Source organism: Podarcis filfolensis, assembly GCF_964270895.1.
Source record: "Podarcis filfolensis genome assembly, chromosome: 13".
NCBI classification, from domain to species: Eukaryota; Metazoa; Chordata; class Lepidosauria; order Squamata; family Lacertidae; genus Podarcis; species Podarcis filfolensis.
Window position 1 is genome coordinate 46993602 of NC_139615.1, and position 21589 is coordinate 47015190.

Sequence of the window (21589 nt, forward strand, 5' to 3'; positions counted from 1 at the left end):
AAATTTACTAGAGCAAAAACACCACATTATTGTAGAAATAATTAGTTGGTATTATGTGGGCAGTGGAGCACTTACAAATGGGAAAAGGCTATTTAGAATGAATAACCTTTTTTATATATAAAAAACCTCAACCACAACATTTTGCTAGTCATTTTGATGGCACATCATTCCAGGGGTTTCACTGATTCTGACCATGATACGTCCCTGATATCTTCCTGAGAAGAAAAGGCGAAGGAGTAAGTGCTACACAAATCTGACGTGGAATCATAGAATCATAGTTGGAAGGGACCCCAAGGGGCATCTAGTCCAACCCCCTGGAATGCAGGAATCTCAGCTAAAGCATCCATGACAGATGGCCATCAAACCTCTGTTTAAAAACCTCCAAGGAAGGAGAGTCCACCACCTCTGGTGGGAGTCCTTTCCACTGCTGAACAGTTCTTACTGTCAGAAAGTTATCCCTAAGTTTAGTCAGAATCTCCTTTCTTGCAACTTGAAGCCATTGGTTTGAGTTCTACCCTCCAGAGCAGGAGAAAACAAGCATGCTCCCTCCTCCATGTGACAGCCCTTAAGATATTTGAAGATGGCTTTCATATCTCATCTCAGTCTCCTTTTTTCCATCTAAACATACTCAACTCCTTCAAGTGCTCCTCATAAGGCTTGGTTTCCAGACCCCTGATCATCTTGGTTGCCCTCCTCTGCACACTTTCCAGCTGCTCAACATCCTTCTTAAATTGTAGCCTGGTATTCCCTTACCACCTCTTTTCCTATCTTGGGCCACAGCTCCCTCCTTACATCATTTATTCTGTTATCACCAGGTTGGGCATCACTTTCCTTTTGGGTGAACACAGAGGCAAAGTTGGTGTTGAGTATTTCCGCCTTTTCTCTGTCACCCAATGGAGTCTCTAAAACAGTTTGATGGTGTCTTGTACGCCTCCTTTCAGCAGCTCCTGCAGCCAAGCTGCTTCCTTTAGGCTATGTCAGTGAGGCCAAGAGTGGGGTCTTGTCATCTGGGCAGCCCGGCACCTTGCACCCCAGGGAGGTCATATTTGTGCTGCTAATACAGCGATTTGACTTCACCCCTGCAAGTGCACTCCATTGTCTCTTGAGACAGATTGATGCCTCTAACAACATCCCTGAGAACATGCCTTGTGTAGGAGCAGAGCCAATAGACCCAACGTGGGGAAAGCACATGTAGATTGGGTGGGCATTATAGTGTGTGCTCTTGCTACATGTAATGGGGAGGGGGAGAGATAAAGGAGTCCATTGAACTTGGTGACGGACCACCCTCTAGACATGGAGGTTTACCAATTTTTGGTTTGGGATGGAGTGTTCTGTGTATCCTCTCAATATGGACTTCCTGCAAAATGGCACCAGGAAGTGTTTCCCTTATACAGGACACAATGGTCTCCCATAGGTTGGCTTCTTCAAAGTCCTCAGGAGCTCCTTGAAGGTGTAGCTTCTATGTTCCTATGCTACCATTTAGCATAGTTCTCCCTTATTCAACTCCAAAATGAAAACATGAAAACCAAATTTTAGGGCATTTTGGGGAAATTCAGCTCAGCAGATGCTTCCAAAAGCTAGGCATTAAGGCAACACCTCTGCATAATATATGTTTCCATCATTTGTTGTTCAGAAGTTCAGTTAGGTACAGTGGAATCTTGGTTCTCGAACTTAATCCATCCCGGGAGTCCGTTCAACTTCCAAAACCGTTCCAAAACCAAGGTGTGACTTCCAATTGGCTGCAGGAGTTTCCTGCACTCAATCAGAAGTCGCGTCGGACGTTCGGCTTCCAAAAAACGTTCGAAAACCAGAACACTTACTACCAGGTTTTCGGCGTTTCAGAGCCAAAAAATCCGAGTACCAAGGCGTTCGAGAATCAAAGTGAGACTGTATTAGTGTAATAGTAATTGATAGACATAACTTCCATTACTCCTTTTATACTAGTGTTCACAGCCTATGGTTCCAGAAACCCATCACAACAACCTGCCAGTATAAAAGACTGTAGCAGTCTTGAAAGGCTGGCTTATACTAAACAAGTATTCACAATTCTGAATGGACAAAACAACATGGGCAGGAATGATCGTACACCAGCAGTGTAGAGGGAAAGTTGTAGCTTTTCTTTTTCAAGAGGGGAGCAGAAGGAGTGGGGTGGTCTTTGATATGTAGAATTTGCTTGCTGACCTTCAAGTTCTTTTCAGTATGATCATAATGACATTAATAGAGGTCTGCTAGCATTTTATGTGAGTGGATATTAAAGGCTCAAGTAAAATGGTTCGATGAATGTTTCATTTTCTAGTGCCTTGGTTCAATGAGCAAGATGAACCTTTGTAACACTTTGCAGGGGATACCTTGGATGAAATCCCAATATCACTGAAGTGAATGGGATTCTTGCCTGTGATTTTATTGATGCCAAGATCAAAATAACCTTTCAGAGTGTTATGGTGTTATTTAACTACTGGAGTAATGTGCTCATAGACACTTCATTAAAGATCATGTTTTCCTTGAACACAGTTCCTTTCCTCGTATTTACAAGTTGCAAAATAGCCCGTTTTATTTTATTTTTTCTTCAGGCCTTTTAAAACTCAGTTTCAAAGGCAGGCATGATCAGACTAAGTATGTCTGATATCAGTTTTTCTGGTGCTCAATCAGAGGTCCATTCTGCTCTCTGACAGAGCACAGGGAAATCTACATGTAAATTTCATTAAATCCCCCCTCTCAAAAAAAGCCCCACCACTGATCACAAAATGATTAAAGGATAGAGAATTCAAAGAACATGGGACCCAAAAATTTATTATATAAAATGAATGAGCCTGGATGGTTCAATTGGACACACAAAACCACAGAAGCAAAAGAAGAAATGTCGCAAACAGCATATAAAATTTCCTGACTAGTAATTTACTACTCACATCTTTACTGATGTGGAAGGGAGGGAACAAAAACCAATAATAAACCAAGGAGGAAGCACTCATGGTATGTGCAATAAAGCTATAATTTTATAATCCCCATAAATCAAACTTCTTATGAAAATTTAATGAAGTCCAACTTAATGCTAATAATAGTCTTTTGTTTTCCTGACAGCAAACTTGTTCCCCCCTATCTCAGTAAATAAAGCAAATAGATCTATGTTTTAAGAAACACTCTCATGCCCGTTTCAGCCACCAGGGCACCCCGCAGAATCCTCTCCGGAAAGTAGTGGAAGGGAACTCTTCTAGACCATATAGGATGGGGTGTGGTGGAAAGCAGAGGACACGAAACTTCTTTAAGTGAACTTCTTTAAGTTAACTTATCTTTGGATACCAATCAGATCTGGGGCCATTTCCTCCTTGCCATGTTGTGCATCCAAGTAATAGTAAACACATTGCACGGTATAGAATAGTACAGTGGTACCTCGGGTTAAGTACTTAATTCGTTCCGGAGGTCCGCTCTTAACCTGAAACTGTTCTTAACCTGAAGCACCACTTTAGCTAATGGGGCCTCCTGCTGCCACCGCACCGCCGGAGCACAATTTCTGTTCTCATCCTGAAGCAAACTTCTTAACCCGAGGTACTGTTTCTGGGTTAGCGGAGTCTGTAACCTGAAGTATGTAACCTGAAGCGTATATAACCTGAGGTACCACTGTACTTAGCATTAGCATTAGTAACACTTTAAGTGTTCACATACTTCATCTCAGAAATTTAGACAGATCAGAAGAATTATCTCTATTTTGCAGACGGTGATGAGGAATTGAGGTTGAGAGATAATAGTGGTTTGTCTGAGATCAACTAGCGAGATGAAATTATAACCAGGCAGCATTGGAGGAAGCTGCTCGGGTGCCTGGGGCAGTGTGCCACCCACAGGGGCGTGGCACACTGTGGGGCCTCTGGAGTCTGCCTGCCTCTTCCCACTCAGCTGCCCTACAGCTGAGGGGAAGGCAGCGGGCAGACCGTTTGGGCAGCTTGGAGCCTGCGGGCGCCCAAGCCACCACATCACACCCAGGAGAGACGCACGGCTCGGGCACGCTGCAGGCCCCGCGGTGAGTGCCACCCAGCATTTTGTCACCCCCTCAGTGGAGACACCCGGGGCGACCTCCACCCACCGCACCCCCTTCCTCCATCCCTGTAATCAGGAACTTCCCACTTTAAAGCTCACACAATTAACCACTGCAGTGCAGAAAGCAGGAATTATATTATTTACTAGGAGTGTGCAGAGACCCACAGCTTATAGGCACTTGTGCACATTCAGCAAAAAAGACAATGGGCATCCGGTGGGTGCGGTGGGGACTCTGGCAATCCCACCGGCCATTAAACACTATGTGTTTTGACTATACATGATTTTGGTTTTACATGCCATCCCCAGAACGTAACACCCCCCCCCCCCCCCGTAATTTGCAGGTCTGTTGTATCTGCAGTGTTTGGAAGCAGAACTGCTCTGTATCATTCCAGCTTGATTAATTCTTCTGATCCAAATCTGATCTGTTAAATCCAAAGCTCCATTGACTATAATGGGGGAAGATAAGCATTGCTTTCACATGAAGTGGATGAAATATGCAGGCTAAGGAGTCCCTCCAGAGTGTTTCATGCACCCCTTTACCCTGGCTTTTGAGACTTGAGGTGTACATTTTTAGGACCTACCTTATTTTTATAGCTGTAAGTCATTAAAAATTGTTTTCAAAAATGGTTTCCAATGATGTAGCCCACCCTAGGATCTTAGGGTGAAGGATGGGCAATCTATGATGATGATGATGATGATGATGATGATGATGATGATCTTAGGGTGAAGGATGGGCAATCTATGATGATGATGATGATGATGATGATGATGATGATGATGATCTTAGGGTGAAGGATGGGCAATCTGTGATGATGATGATGATGGTGGTGATGCATCAAGTTGGTGTCAGTTTGCATTTCTTAGTACAGAAAGTATTGATCAGATGTGTAGAGATCTTTCTTCTTCTGCTTAGTTCAAGAGGGTTCTGGAAGGTTTCTTCTGTGTGAAAGAAGGTTCTTGTTTGGGTTATTCCTTCTGAGAAGCTGAATACAGCTGGTTTAAACTGGTTCTCTTATCTCTTTCTGTCAAGGTCATGCTGACTATAATAGGCCAGAAGGAGCCTGGGTTTCACTTTCTCTCTCTTTCTATCTCTTTGTTCTAGTATGGTGTTCTGTTCCATATATGCTGTTAAGGTCTTATTATAAGTAATTGTTAAGTTTACGTTAAGTGCTGCAACTGGATTTCTTATGGACACTGCCAATCCTGAATGTATTGGATTTGTGACCATTATGGTCATTTGCCTTCAGTAGCAGTAAAGCTCTGCTGGGTGAAGTATTAATTGCCTCTGGTCTATTTTATTTTATTTTATTTTATTTTGGGAACTCTGCAACGTGTTTAAGTTTTTCCTTCACACGTGCGACAGATGGCAGACCAAAACATCACTTAGCTGTGACTTTGTTCATTGTATCAGGAGAACATAAGAGTAGCCAGCTAAATCAGGCCAAGGGCCCATCTACTCCAGTGGCCAACCAGATGCCTACGGGAAACCCGGAAGCAGAACATCAGCACAAAAACAGCTCTCCTCTCATGAGCTTTCTAGCATCTGGCATTCAGAAGCCATGCTCCCTCCCACTGTGGAGGTACAGCTTGGGAGTATGGGAGAGGGGTTGATTCCAGCCCAGTCTGTTGGTTTCTCACTGCACCAACCCCACATCCTACTTGCCAGGGTTTTCCCCACCCCAGGGAGTTGGTGGCAACAGAGAAGATCCATTGGAAGCCAACCTGCCAGCCTGTGGAACCCAAATAGAAGCTGATCTAGTGCCAGCTGAAAATTTCTCATTCTTTTCCAAACAGGAATATGCTTTTTGAGCAACAGTGGAAAGAAATATTCTTACCTTAAGATCCTTTGTATAACTTGAATCCTTAGAGAGTCCCTGGAGCTGGTGCTAAGTAACTTCCAGTATATCAATAACCCATTCTTTTGTTCAGCAACCCTTATCTTCAGACTTTCCCTCTTAATCCATTAAGCTCTTAACAATGGCTGCTGGGGCTCTTGAAGTGCATCTCCCTATGGAGACTCAACACATTACAATAAGTAAAGTGTAAGGTTTTCTTTATTCTTTAACGCTACTATTAAACATCCATATTGCATAAGACCTTGTCACTTAATTGCAGGAGAGGTTGCCAGGAGAAAGGATCACTGCCTCAAAAGTGGTGGTCTTGCCCACTTGGGTACTGACTTTTGAGTATAGGTGTCTAGGAAAATGTCAGACATTATACAACAAAAGGCTAGGTTGCTCGTCTGTAACTAAAGACCCTGAGAATCATCTTCTGCATGAAGATTCAGTTATATTTTTGTAATAAGCTGCTAGGTTGGAAACAATAAAAAACCACAAGTGGCTGTACAATCCAGAGTAGATTTGCACTAGCAGAGAAGCTCACACATCTCCAAATAGCAATGAACAATTATTTTCAAATTATTATTTTTAAAAACATGTTTTCCATACGTTAATGGTGGTATATTGCAAAGTGCATCTTCCACAATGCATATATTGTTTTGGAGTTATATACTTGGATATTGGAGAGCACAGGCTGTCATAACCAGCCAATATATTTTTTTCTTTGTATCTATAAATGAAAAAGGAAACCACATTTGTTAATGGATTTTACTGTTTTGTGTTTGCAGTTTTTTTTGTCATCCTTTTCTATTTTATACATTAAAAACAACAATTAAAGCATTTGTTTTTTTAAAAAATCCATATGACGTTTTTAGAGAGTCCTGTGATGCAGATTTGACAGAAACTTCGATGGAAGCAAAATGATTATCTTTTGGAGCAGCCTCATATAATTATATTAAGTCTTTTTTCTCTTTACCCAGTAAAGCAATAACAAGGTACCATATCAACAGCTTCACAGCATTGTCAAACAGTTTCAAATGTCTGTTAGATGTGTATCCAGGCCAGCCTTTCCAGATTTCAGCCTGACTACTGAATGCAACCTAGCTTCAGGTGTTCTTACAGAAACAGACACACCTACCATGTCACCCATGGGACGCGGGTGGGAGAATGGCAGTTAGGATTAAGCTCAGAAATGGGAGTGCAGGATCCAATCTCTGGGTTGGGTAGACACCAGGAATCCATTGTCTGAACATTTGCAAATGGGATTACTGCAGCAGCATCACAAGTGAATCTTGTTATCATGTTATCTAGCTGATAGCAGGTTCTATAAACCTTTAAAGCAAAGGACACTTAAAACTGTAATGATTTGTATGTGGCTTCAAAACAATGGAACATGAAGAATAATTTTGCTCCATGGGACAAGCACCATGTAAAGGGTGGGATTCAACTAAGTTGTTGCAGACAGGCAACACACAGTGTGGGGTGGGGGCAATCCCATTGCATGAGCAGACCTCATTCCAGACCCACACACCCTATTTAGTGCCATCTTGAATTCCACCCATACATACCTCATATGGCTAAATGTAGAATTTGAATGTGGAAGTAATCTTTCTGCTAAATAAGTACCAGTACACTCAATATACATCTCTCTAAAACTTGCAAAAAGAGATCATATTTTAATTGTGCATTGATTTAGATTTGGCAGACACGGATAATGAAGTGAGCTGCTTTGCTTTTGTGGACTAACGGATTTGTTTTATCCCCTATGGTTTGTGTTGAAATCAATATTTATTGCATGTCTATGAGTCCAAAGGAAAACAACTTCCTTTTAAAATTCAATTAAAAATACAATAGGGTACCATAAGGAGATAACCATTGACTTTAATAATTGACTTCGGGATAAGTGTTGTACAAGAACTGTAAAGCAGGGATAATACCATTTTTCGCAGAAAGAACCTAGTATTTAATTTGTTCTGTGAAATGGAGGATGAATTCCTCTGAGGTTATGCAGCCTTTTAAAATGCATTTATTGCAAAGGCATGTTAGAGCATTCATTGATATTGTATCCAATGGCACCATGGGATTGGGCTGCCACCATATTATAGAATTCCAATAATTATGGGCCTGTTCAACCCCATGGCTCTGCACATGACACAGGGGATCCAGGAGCCCCTCATATGTAGCTCAGTTGGTTAAAGCATGGTGCTGATAATGTCAAGGTCGCAAGTTTGATTCCTGCATGGGACAGCTGCGTATTCCTGCATTGCAAGGGGTTGGACTAAATGACCGCCAGGGTCCCTTCCCACCCTGTGATTCTATGTCCAAGTGGACCAGGGAAGCAAATACACACCATCAGTGTGGCATCCACATCCAGTCCCTTGTTCCAGAAGGTATGTGGAATATTTTACTCATTGTACTGTTGGAAAGGGACACAGATGGCGCTGTGGGTTAAACCACAGAGCCTAGGACTTGCCGATCAGAAGGTCGGTGGTTCGAATCCCCGCGACGGAGTGAGCTCCCGTTGCTCGGTCCCTGCTCCTGCCAACCTAGCAGTTTGAAAGCACGTCAAAGTGCAAGTAGATAAATAGGTACCACTCCGGCAGGAAGGTAAATGGCGTTTCTGTGCACTGCTCTGGTTCGCCATGCTGGCCACGTGACCCGGAAGCTGTACGCCAGCTCCCTCGGCCAATAAAGCGAGATGAGCGCCGCAACCTCAGAGTCAGTCACGACTGGACCTAATGGTCAGGGGTCCCTTCACCTTTACCTTTACTGTTGGAAAAACACCCTGGGAAGGCTGCAAACTTCCAAAATCTCCAACTTCCAACTTCCAATAGTACTTAGAAGGAAGAGATAATACATACTTCCTTTCTCACGCTCTCTCAGACATGCACATAATGTATACAAATCATAGTACCGCTCGCTGGAGCAGCTCGGATAGATAAAAACCCTAACATGTACCATTTCATTCTTGGTGAATAATAGAGTTGCAATGGCAGAGTGGCAATGGCACACTCCAACAGAGTGTGCAAATCTAGACAATCTCTTCCTCATAGGTTGTTCTGACAAAGGGCCCAACCTACCAAGGATGTGCCAGCCAATCAGCGGTGGAGCAAGCTGATTGGGCATCTGGGGTGGGGCGCAGGGGCGGGGCCAGCCAGGGCAGGATGCCTGCTTCCTCCCACTCAGCCACCCTACAGCTGAGGGGGAGGCAGTGGACGGACCGTTTGGGGTAGCGTGGAGCCTGCGGGCACCCAAGCCACCAGGTCAATCCCAGGAAAGATGCAGGCCCCATGTTGAGTGCCACCCGGCATTTTGTCACCCTCCCTCAGTGGTGACATCCAGGGTGACCAGCCCCCACCTCACCCTCCTTCCTCCACCCCTTCAGCCAATATCTGGATGGGGTTAGTGTCCTCTGGCAAAACACGCTCAGTGATTTGCCTTGAATTTTTGGAGCTCGCCTTTCCTGCTCTCTGTATTATCTCAATGCATTTTTGGAAGGCAGGGTCCCAGAAGAAGCTGACATTTTGTTCTTATGTTTCTCTGTGTAGCATTTTAGAAAAGAAAGGGATGGGAAATGGTGGACACATGCGCCACATCCCAAAACAGGAAATTCATCACCAAAAAAGAGGACCGAGGATTTGCATAGCATTTCCATGTGCTAATTTATAGAAATACAATACCTTTTTACAGTATTGGAGAAGGCAATGAATGACCTATGTGCCTGCTTAGTTCTCTGTCAAAGTGATAACTGTTGAAGAGCAACTTCAAGGTCCCTGCTCTTCGGTCTTTCTCTTTGACAAGACAGCACCTGCAAACAGACAACTGTCCTTTCCAAAGACAGAATATATAAGCCTGAAAAGAGGCATAGAAGTAATTTAAATAAATAATGTTCTGACTTTGAAAAATAAAATAATGTTTGTTTTTAACTGACACAGGGAGAAGGTGAATTGAAGTACTATGCCATCTGTTTTGCTGAAAATCTCCACAGAGGAGATGAAATTTCATTTCAGGCACTGCTTTTAATTGCCTTGCTTTCATGGGATTATTTATGTTAATCTTCTAAAAGACATGCCCAACTCCCACCAGTGTACATGGAAGCAATGCACGTATTAAGGGAGAAAGAGAGTAATGTTAAACTGGTGCTTTAACATAGATACTCCATAAAGAAATCACTTGTAGCATGCACTGCAACTATGATCCTTGCATTCCCAAAGTGACTGCTTTGAAGTTTTATCATTGGAAATCCATATGGCCAAGTCTGAGTTTGTTTCACCCTTTCCAAGTGTTATTTTGGAAATTCAAAGAACTAGTTCATACATAGCTCTGATATTCACAGCCTCCATGCAGCTATTGGGAATGAGGCGATGAGGTTTAGCATCTGCCTGCCTCAGCCACATGTAGAAGGTTTAGCAAGAACTGAGGCCTATGTGCTTATATATCTGTGCAAGCAGACACCACAGCTTCTGTGAGGAGAATGAATGTTGATTTTTCTAAGAGGAGAACTTTGAAGACTATGATTTTCAAGTGTTCTTAATGCACACAGAGTCTGTATAAGTATTGGAGGCTGTTTGCTGGAGACAACTCTTGCCCTCCAACTCTTGAGCAGCCAGAAAGATGATGGGAGGAGGAGATAATATGCTCATTCCCATGGCTCCTCTCTTGTGTTTGATGAGCCCCACTACAGAACGCCTGAAAAGCGATGCATGCAAATTGTCCCCCAAACCACAGAGAAGTTAGGAAATCCCATGTTAAATTATAAATGGAAATTTGAATGGCTTCTTGCGCAAAATTCCCTGGACCTATGTGGTGAAATTCGGCAGGATTCATGCCTCAAAAGTAGCTACTGTGACTGCAAATTTCATCCACTTCTGTCAAAAAATAAATAAAACCGTTATAGCTGTTAGCCGATTTCATCATTATAAGTCAATGGGGTGATACCCTAAGCTTCAGAAAACCAAAACAAGGATCTGCTTTGGATCCAGTCCAAAGTGATATGTGTCATGTGATGCAGGAATTTGAGAGCAGAAGCAGTAAAGGAAGCAGTAAAGAAGTCTAGACATGTTGTGAAGTGCTGAAAAGCTGCAGAATCACTTAGCATGCTGAATCACTGTGACTCATCTTGAGGATGACTCATTCTCTGTATAAGTATTGTATCCGCTTGCAGATTGACTCAGAGTGTGTGATGGAGCCTGAGCTCTGGGAAGCCTGTGCTCAATGGAGACAAATGCCTCTGCACGACTCTGTAAATCTGTGTGTGCTCTGAAGCTAGTTCAGTCTTCCATTCACTATGCTGTTATTTGCAAACAACTTTATTTTAACTCAGTAAAACTTTTATTATTTTACTGAAGAATACTCTGCGGTATTAATTTATGCTGCATATCAATACATTAGACCTGAGTGAGTTCTGAAGTGGATTTGTGTGCATGCACGCTTTTTGGTATACAACAGGGGTCAGAACCTTTTTCAGCCGTGGGCCGGTCCACCGTCCCTCAGATCATGTGGTGGGGGAAAAATATGAATGAATTCCTATGCCCCCAAAATAACCCAGAGATGCATTTTAAATAAAAGCACACATTCTACTCAAGTACACACTGATTCCCGGACTGTCCGCGGGCTGGATTGAGAAGGCGATTGGGCCGCATCCGGCCCCTGGGTCTTAGGTTGCCTACCCCTGGTATACAATATTTTAAGCAAGTAGGCCTCTCTCACACACAGCTCTTCAGAAAGTTAGCCTTATGGCTGCAGTATCTCTACTTATCACTTTAATGCATGGTGCACTCTCACTTCAAAAGCTGCATATTAAATTGATTTTGGGACCGGCCAGGTGATCTGGCAGTTTATTTTGCCTACTTACACATCACACAGGTATTGCATTACTTCAATTTGTGGTGCAGGAAAATAGAATTCATACGTATAATTAGTGTTGTAATATTTACAGAAGCGCATACTTATGGTGAGTACACAGTGGTGCATCTGCTTTTCAAGTATATTATTATCTGAATTCTCAGGCATTCCGCTTGACTCCTACTGACTGGGAAGTATGTCTGCTCAAGAGGACAAAGCAAAACATTCTGATATAAATACCACTCCAAGCTTTTTGTATATAAAAGAAATAGAAAGCCCCCCCCCCAAGTTAAATCCATGCTATTCATAAATAGTGATATGTTTATTTAGAAAACCAACACTACACTCCTCCAGGGAATTTACAGCTCATGCTAAACTTTCTGCCACACTCCTTTTCCTTCCTGAGAGCCAGTGTGGTGTAGCGGTTAAGAGCAGTGGTCTCGTAATCTGGTGAACCAGGTTCGCGTCTCCGCTCCTCCACATGCAGCTGCTGGGTGAACTTGGGCTAGTCACACTTCTTTGAAGTCTCTCAGCCCCGCTCACCTCACAGAGTGTTTGTTGTGGGGGAGGAAGGGAAAGGAGATTGTTAGCCGCTTTGAGACTCCTTTGGGTAGTGATAAAGCGGGATATCGAATCCAAACTCTTCTTCTTCTACTTCTTCCTTCATGGCCAAAGGGGAGAAGAGTGCAGAAACAGAGATTTCACAGACTGCGGCGGAGGAAGCCGTTTGGGTGCCTGGGGCGGCGTGCCCAGGGGCAGGGCACGCTGTCCATAGGGGCAGGGCACACCGTGGGGCTTCTGGAGTCTGCCTTCCTCCTCCCACACAGCTGCCCTACAGCTGGGGGGGAGGCAGCGAGCGGACTGTTTGAGCAGCGTGGAGCCTGTGCATGCCCTAGCCACTGCGTCACACCCAGGAGAGACACATGGCTTGGGTGCGCTGCAGGCCCTACGGTAAGTGCCACCCAACATTTTGTCACCCCCCTCAGTGGTGACACCCAGGGTGGTTCGCACCCACCGCACCCCCTTCCTCCACCCCTGTGCACAGATGGTGATGAAAACACTCCGCTAACACGTCTGCAGCACTCAGAAACGTTCTTCCCTATTTGCTGTTGTTTCCATGAAGTCGCCCCCACCCCATTCATTTACAAGTTGCCCTACAATGGGTACTGCACCCACATGACTCCCCCTTCTCTCCTGACTGAGAGGAAGGTTTGAATCTGTGAGTTGCTCCTCTCCCTCCTTCCAAAATCCTCATCCACCAGGTGGCTGGCATGGCAGCTGCAGACGATGACCATGGCCGCTCTGCTGGCAAACACAGTTACAGGGGTACCTCAGGTTACAGACGCTTCAGGTTACAGACTCCTCTAACCCAGAAATACAGTAGTACCTTGGGTTAAGAACTTTGCTTCAGGATGAGAACAGAAATCGTGCAGTGGCAGCGGGAGGCCCCATGAGCTAAAGTGGTACCTCAGGTTAAGAACAGTTTCAGGTTAAGAACAGACCTCCAGAACAAATTAAGTTCTTAACCTGAGGTACCACTGTAGTTGTGATCATGATGCCACCACAGTGGTGGAAGAGGAGGTGCTTGCAACTTGTGTCAATACCCGCCTCTGCCACCCTACCTGGAATTGTCTTTGAGCTATTCGTAAAGGATGCGCTTCTTCTCCTTGTCTCTGCTTTGCAACATTGGATGCCCTCCTTGAGCATCTTCTTGTGTCAGGCTCCTCGGTGCTATCCGAGTGCATTTTTGGTGCTTGCGGCATAACCTCCCATAGCCACATCCAAGCTGCTTTGGCTACAGCAGAATTTATCCCAGTTCATCTCTGTGGAGCACAACTTAACCACTTTCCTATAGTTTCAGTAGTATTCTTGGATAACATTTAACAGAGCCCTAGCAATCAGGATGGGAAATATTAGCTGGTGCTGTGTGTGTGTGTGTGTGTGTGTGTGTGTGTGTGTGTGTGTTTAAAAACTTGATAGAAAGTTGGGACAAACTACATACAAGTATCTGCTGGCAATAATATCAGTGGCATCTCTATATTTCTCTGAATGGTCAATTTAGAACTGTGATTCCCCCCACCACCACCTCATTGCCTTCATTAATTGTATCAGTGATTCCATCTGTTATTTTCTTGTAACTCAGTAGGTGAGAGATCGGTATTTTATGCTTAATTTGCACTGGATGCCAGAAAAAGCTGCAATGTGCCACCTGGAAACAAAGAGTGGAGGTGTGGGACATTGTTCTGACTTTCTGCTCAAGACTACCTAGAAGCAGTGAGCAGCCCTGTCTTGACAATATTTGGACATAGAATGTTGGATTTATTCCAGGTGGAAGCTTTCTAGTGCGATTTAACAGCTCAAGAAAGACATGCACAGTGTGAGACATTATACCGGTTATATATATAGGTAAAGGTAAAAAGGTAAAGGACCCCATGATGGTTAAGTCCAGTCAAAGGTGACTCTGGGGTTGTGGCGCTCATCTCGCTTTCAGGCCGAGGGAGCCGGCGTTTGTCCACAGATGTGGCCAGCATGACTAAGCTGCTTCTGGCGAAACCAGAGCAGCGCACGGAAACGCCGTTTACCTTCCCGCCGGAGCGGTACCTATTTATCTACTTGCACTGGCATGATTTCAATCTGCTAGATTGGGAGGAGCTGGGACAGAATAATGGGAGCTCACTCCATTGTGGGGATTCGAACCAAGGGCCTTCTGATCAGGAAGCCCAAGAGGCTGTGTGTGTGTGTGTGTGTGTGTGTGTGTGTGTGTGTGTGTGTCTGTCTGTCTGTCTATATGCTCTGGTCAGTCCCATTAATTAAATAAGAATTACTCTCAGGCAAGTAGCTGCAAGGATTGCAACCTCAGGAATGCTCAGGCTGCAGTTCTAAAATGCAATGCTTACTAGGAAGTAAATTCTGCTACAGTATATTTAATGAAACTTACCTTGAGTGAAGGGACGTGGGTGGTGCTTGCCGATCAGAAGGTCGGCAGTTCGAAACCCTGTGATGGGGTGAGCTCCCGTTGATCAGTCCCTGCTCCTGCCAACCTAGCAGTTCGAAACCACATCAAAGTGCAAGTAGATAAATAGGTACTGCTGCAGCGGGAAGGTAAATGGCGTTTCCGTGCTCTGTTTTGCCAGAAGCGGCTTAGTCATGCTGGCCACATGACCCGGAAGCTGTGCACCAGCTCCCTCGGCCAATAAAGCGAGATGAGCATCACAACCCCAGAGTTGGTCATGACTGGACCTAATGGTCAGGGGTCCCTTTACCTTTACTTTACCTTGAGTGAACGTGCACAGGAATGCGCTGTCCCACACAAATCAATAGACTTTAGGCATATGCTTTTTGATTTGAAGAATTGAATTCATGGAAATTTTCAAGTGCTCAAATTGCACCCTTAAGAGAAGAATTGATGCATTGTGCTATGACCCCAGTCATAAACATTTGCGCTTTGCTATCCGCTCAGTCCACTGCTGTAATATCTCAGTATAACAGGGGGTTTCATAACATTGTCCCAACACTGCTGTTAGTATGGCCATTTTTAAACACTGATGCAATGATTACTCATTTGCTGGCACAGCAAGTTTTAGGATTTGGCTATAAGGCTATATAAAAAAAGCCCTTTTGTAAGCAGCAATTTGTGTTATGATAGCTGGTGCCTCCATGCTTGCAGTAAACAACTGCTAGTATACTTTGAGTTCATTGTCAGGAGACAATTTAGCTTTTCAAAATAAAATTCAAACAGCTGTCTTTTTATAGGGCACTTACATTAGAGAAGGTGGGTTAAAATATGCATGCATCTAAGTCATTATTTCATGTTCCTCCAGACAAAATACTTGTGTACTCTATCCAAATCGTTATTGTCTCGTATTTGAATTCAAAACTGCATCTAATATATAACTTGGGTGACCTCTCAATACAGTTGCTCAGGAAGGTAAGAATGCCAGCTGGACATGACTGAGCTGCATTAACAACAACAACAACAACAACAACAACAACAACAAAATAATTTACATGCAGCCCATCTGACAGGGTTGCCCCAGCCACTCATGTATGCTTGTGAAGTGGATTGGGAGAAGTTTTTCTAGAAACTGGGGCTACCCTGTTGAACCTGAATGTTAAAAGACTCTGGACCAGGCATAGGCAAACTCCGGCCCTCTAAATGTTTGAGACTACAATTCCCATCATCCCTGACCACTGGTCCTGTTAGCTAGGGATGATGGGAATTGTAGTTCCAAACATCTGGAGGGCCGGAGTTTGCCTATGCCTGCTCTGGACAGATGAAAGAATCAATCAATCAATCAATCTTTATTATGGTCCAGAGACCCAACAAATTGTTACAAAGCAATGCACAATTCAGACAGTCTACCTCCAGGTTAAACAAGCATTTTGTTCACACTTAAAGATAGGGATCATTGGTTCTTGCAACCACCGATAAAAACTTCGCCACTGCTAATGTTCTAGCGTTTGTCCGGTCTTCCAATAGGAACTTGACATAGTGAGCCTCTGATTTTCCCAGGAAAGGTACCAGGAAGGATAATATCAGTTCAGCACTGACTTGCTCATATTTCGCACAGTGCAGCAAAATATGTTTTATAGAATCAATGTCTTGAGCACACGAGCAAAGTCTGTCCTGGTAGGGAACTCCTCTCAACCTGCCATCCAACATTGCAGAAGGAAAGACATTTATTCTGGCTTTGGTGAATAACCTTCGATAATTTGGTACTGTCAGGTTTTTAATGTAAGGTGTTAAAAGACATGCCCATACTGTACTCCTACTGCCAGCAGACTACAGACTGCATGTGATCGAGATCGAAAGTCACTGTGTGTATTACCCCATAATCTTTGCTTTAACGTCTTCAGGGTGCCTTCATAACCCAGGTAATAAAGTTGGGGGACGGGTGACAGACCAATAGAGGTGGCTTTTCTAGCCATGGTTTTCTGCCATTTGCTAACAGACTCCTCATTGGTCAGGTGTCGGTACAAACCCTTCCCTAGATCAAACACTGAAATCCTGAGCCAATGTTTTAGGGCAGCCCACCATGCTTTAGTTGAAATTGGGCATTCACCAGCTTCTAACAGAAGTATGGAGTTGGGGACATAGTTGGGTACCTGCATCAGAGATTGTAGAAATTTTGCCTGAAAGCCATCTAGCTTAGGCAGGTCCCCATTATGCCAGACATTTGCAGTGTACAGGAGTTGGGAAACGGATTTTGCATTGAAAACCCTTAAGGCTGCTGAACACATTTGCCACCCTTTGTGAAAAAGAATCTGAGTATGGCTAGCTTTGTGATCTCTGATGAAAGAAAGTATTTCTTCACATAGCTAAACTAAGGAATTTGCTACCACAATTTGTAGTGATGGCCATCAACTCTGATATCTTTAGAAGAGGTTTAGACAATTGCAGAGGGAACAAGGCTATCAGCTTGCTACAAGCCATGATAGCTGAGGGAACAAGCTCCTGGATTAGATGCAAGAAGTCTCTGGATACTAATTTCCAGGTGGCGAAAGTGTGGCTGCACTCATGTGCTGCTTATGGGATTCCTAGAGGTATCTGATTGGCCGCTCTGAGAATCAGACGCTAGACAGGGCATTTAACCGGGTCCAGCAAGGCTCTTCTTAAGCCATTATTGGTTTGGAAGTGAAACAGGACTATCCAAAACAAGTCAGACTCTGTTGTGTATACCTGCTGTCTACTTTACTGTCATCAGGTTAGAATGCTTTCATTCTCTCAAGCATTTTAAGATCCTATATTTTAAGCATCAGCTGTTAAAAATGTTTCACTCTGCTGTTTTATTATTTTATGAATTTTATTGTATATTTTATTGTGTGCAATATTTATTGCAGCTGTATTTACTGTGTTTTTAATTGTGCTCTAAACCTCACTGGAATTAGATTTTATGAAGGGTGACATACAAGATACACACAGAGAGAGAGAGAGAGAGAGAGAGAGAGAGAGAGAGAGAGGACTCCCTATGTCAGGCTTCCTCAACCTCGGCCCTCCAGATGTTTTTTGGCCTACAACTCCCATGATCCCTAGCTAGCAGGACCAGTGGTCAGGGATGCTGGGAATTGTAGTCTCAAAACATATGGAGGGACAAAGTTGAGGAAGCCTGCCCTAGGTATATGAGAGGATTAGGGGTGAGAGATTCTGCAACATTTTGCTGCAGGATCCCTGGCTGTAATATTCCTGACCAGTGCTTTTTTTCTGGGGGTACGCATACCTCTAAACATTTTGTGAATCTAAGTTTGGACTCATTGAGGGGCAGTATTTCAATATGAGTAAGAAAATGAGAGTACCCCTAAACATTTTTTTAAAGAAAAAAAGCACTGTTCCTGACAAATAAATAATTTAGGATTGTGTATGTTGGCTGACTTGGAACTGCTGTCCATCTACAAACCTACTATTTCAATTCCTTTAAGAATACATAAAATCTGCTGCTTTATTCCCTTCCTTCAAACCACTCCTTAAAACCTGCATTGTCCATGTAGCCTTGGGGTTAACACCTCAGCCCTCACTTCTGGCCAAAGCAAAACCTAACAGAGCAAATATACCTGGCCAAGGAGCAACTGGGCAGAACATGTTAGTGGGGTCTTGCTGCTCAAACTAGCCAGGCAGAAAGTTTTTCTGCCTCCCCCTCAGGATGCTTTGCAATTTCTTTAGAATTTTGGCAGAAGTGGGGTTGAGCTTATCTTACAGTTGCAAGGTGGCTGATATTCTTTTACTTTCTATCATAGATTTACTCTGCACCCTGCAGCCTCCCCTGCTGCTTACATCTCCTGCCCCTGGGACAAGTTGCCACGTGATATTTTCTCCTGAGCTTTAACTGAAGCATGGGGAACTGAAGAGGCTGGCTAATGAATGCCTGAGATCACTGCCTTTGTGTTTTTGTTTTTAGGTGAAGTTCTTCCTTTTAGAACAAACAAACAAACAAACAAACAAACAAACAAACAAACAAACCTACACTGAATTAATTAAAAGTAAAATGACAACATTTAAGAAGAAAGATCAGTTTTCAAGCAAATGGTAGATAACCCCCCTCACCTTACAGAAAAGCCCAGCTGTGGGTATTCTGGGAATTTCAAAAAGTGCAGGCACCTGGGCAGGCTGCAGAGAGCAGAGCATGCTTCCATGCTCCCTTGGACATTTTCAAAGCAGGATTGGTGCCAGCAAAATCCCTGCACCTCACACATAAGAATTACCCCACCCCCACCAGATGATAATTTTGAATGCAATTTATTTTCTAATTAATTGATGAAGAATGGTCAAAAACACAGATGAAGTGCTCAGCACAGCACTATCCTTCAGTATATGCAAAGGAGCGTCTCCACCCCCATCGTTCAACCCGGACACTGAGGTCCATCTCCGAGGGGCTTCTGGTGATTCCCTCACTGCGAGAAGCCAAGTTACAGGGAACCAGGCAGAGGGCCTTCTTGGTAGTGGCACCCACCCTGTGGAACACCCTCCCATCAGATGTCAATGAAATAAACAGCTACCTGACCTTTAGAAGACTTCTGAAGGCAGCCCTGTTTAGGGAAGTTTTTAATGTTTGATGTTTTATCGGGTTTTTAATTTTCTGTTGGGAGCCGCCCAGAGTTGCTGGGCCAGATGGGCGGGGTATAAATAATAAATTTATCATCATCATCATCATCTAGGAGACAAAACCTTAGAATGAGGAGACAAAATGAATGGCTAAATGAGAAATTTTGCTTTTGTTTATATTCACATGTTTATCCTCTTGGACCACCAGGTTCTGCTGCTAGACATGCTTTGAGACAAAAAACTGCACCAGTGCTAGTGTGCTGAAGGTCTTCCATGTTTCCCTGGAAATCAGGCATTTTAAAAAACATGAGCATAACTGTATTTCTGACATTGCTGCTTGACTATGTGACTTATAAGTTTAATGTACGTAAAATGCTGTGTTTGGATGCATTGTATTTAAAACGCTGTGAAGAAAAGTTTGCATTAGGCAGGAGATTTTACTACAGTTAATACAGTAAACCCAAGCAGCATTCATCAGCAGGAAATTGATACCTGAGGTGTCAGTGTCTCTATTTTGCGAGAAGCCAGGACAGAGAGATCACCAGCTCAGCACATTGTGGGAAGAATCTCTGAGCATAATGGAGTCTCTCTCTGGGACCAGAGAGAGGAAAGTTTACTGAACTTAAAAATGGAAAGCGTAATGCTGGTGGTCAACAAAAGAGGTTTAAAGGCTGTCTCAAGGCAAATCTAAAAAAATGTAGTATAAACACTGACAACTGGGAAACACTGGTCTGCGAGCACTCCAGTTGGAGAACAGCCTTTACCAAAGGTGTCATGGGCTTTGAAGACACTCAAACTCAGGAAGCAAGGAAGAAATGTGCTAAGAGGAAGGCACGCTTGGCGAATCCACACCATGATCAACTCCCTCCTGGAAACCAATGTCCCCACTGTGGAAGGACATGTGGATCCAGAATTGGCCTCCACAGTCGCTTACGGACTCATTGTTAAAAGCGTGTTTATGGAAGATAATCTTACTCAGCTATAAGTGATCGCCAAAGAAGAAGACATGGCTGCAAAGAAAATGTTTTAAATATGTTGTAAAGTGCAATATACAAATGACTAGACGGTGAAAGTGAGCTGTGCAAAATTCAATGTAATTTTCAATAGCATTTTCACTGTGTTTTTTTATGTGTGTGGATTCCACCTTTGTATTTTGTTCTTGTAACGTATTGTAACTAGATTTAAGACAGTTCTGCAGTAAAGCTTTGAAATTCATTATTGAGATGGAAAGCTCATTATTTCTACACAAGGTCCAGATCAGGGATTCTGCCGAACAACTCTAACAGTCTTAGCGACCTGCAACTAAGAATGTGACTGCTTATTTCAAATCAATATGCAAACGCCAGCCTTACTTATCTCTCACATTAATATGCAACTTCTTTTATGTGTAGGTTTTGCTCTCTTCTTCCCCTCATTGCTATAAATGTCTCCTTCCTCTGATCCTCCTTTCCAAAGCGCCCCTCCATTTTTTGCTTACCTCTCTTTCCATAGACTTCTCTGCACATTCCTCCCTTTGTGGGTTCTGAAAAGTTCAGCCAATTGCAGCCAGAAAATTTTCAGCTTCAGCTGCCCACCTGTGACATTTTGGCAGTGCAGTAAGTCCCTTCCACGGGCTGCTTTCGCTGCCAATCTCGCTCAGATCTGCTACTGCATTACAGTGCAGATTGGGAAATTTGGATAAAGATATCCTTAGACAGCTTTACTTATTTGTTCAGAAATTTCAGGAAGAGGGGTATGCATTGACTTCTTTATTCATAATCCCCTTGACAAGATGGGATAGACGAGTAAGCAAATAAAGACTTTGGCTTGGGATTTGATTTCATATTACTCAAATCTGTTAAGCTGCTTTTACTATTGTTTTAATAACCCTGGCATATTGAAGGAGATTTTGAATGAAGAATGATGCCAATCTAGGCTATTACAAAAAAAGAGAAAGAAATATATTTAAAGACTGATGTTATCGCCATATAAAACCAACCGTAGCATTGCCTTCTTCCACATGCACTGGGCAGAACCCTTTGTTCTCTAGGCCCTCCTGCCTTTCAAAGGCTTTTTTTTTTAGGGGGGCGTGATGTCTTTGGAGACATGCATTCTTGATCATGCGATCTCCTTGGTATATATTATCAGCACCTGCATTGTGACTGGGGAAGACCCAAAGCAAAGACTTGGAGATGTTCTGATGCATCCTGGCTCTTGCAGCCATAATGCTTGCCTTGTAGTCATAATGTTTGTGTTCTCCTGATTTCATATGGAGGAGATATCAATTATATACTAAATAATAAGGAAAGTATAGACTGGCCACATACATTTCAAAAAAGGAATAGTTGTATCATTAGAAAGG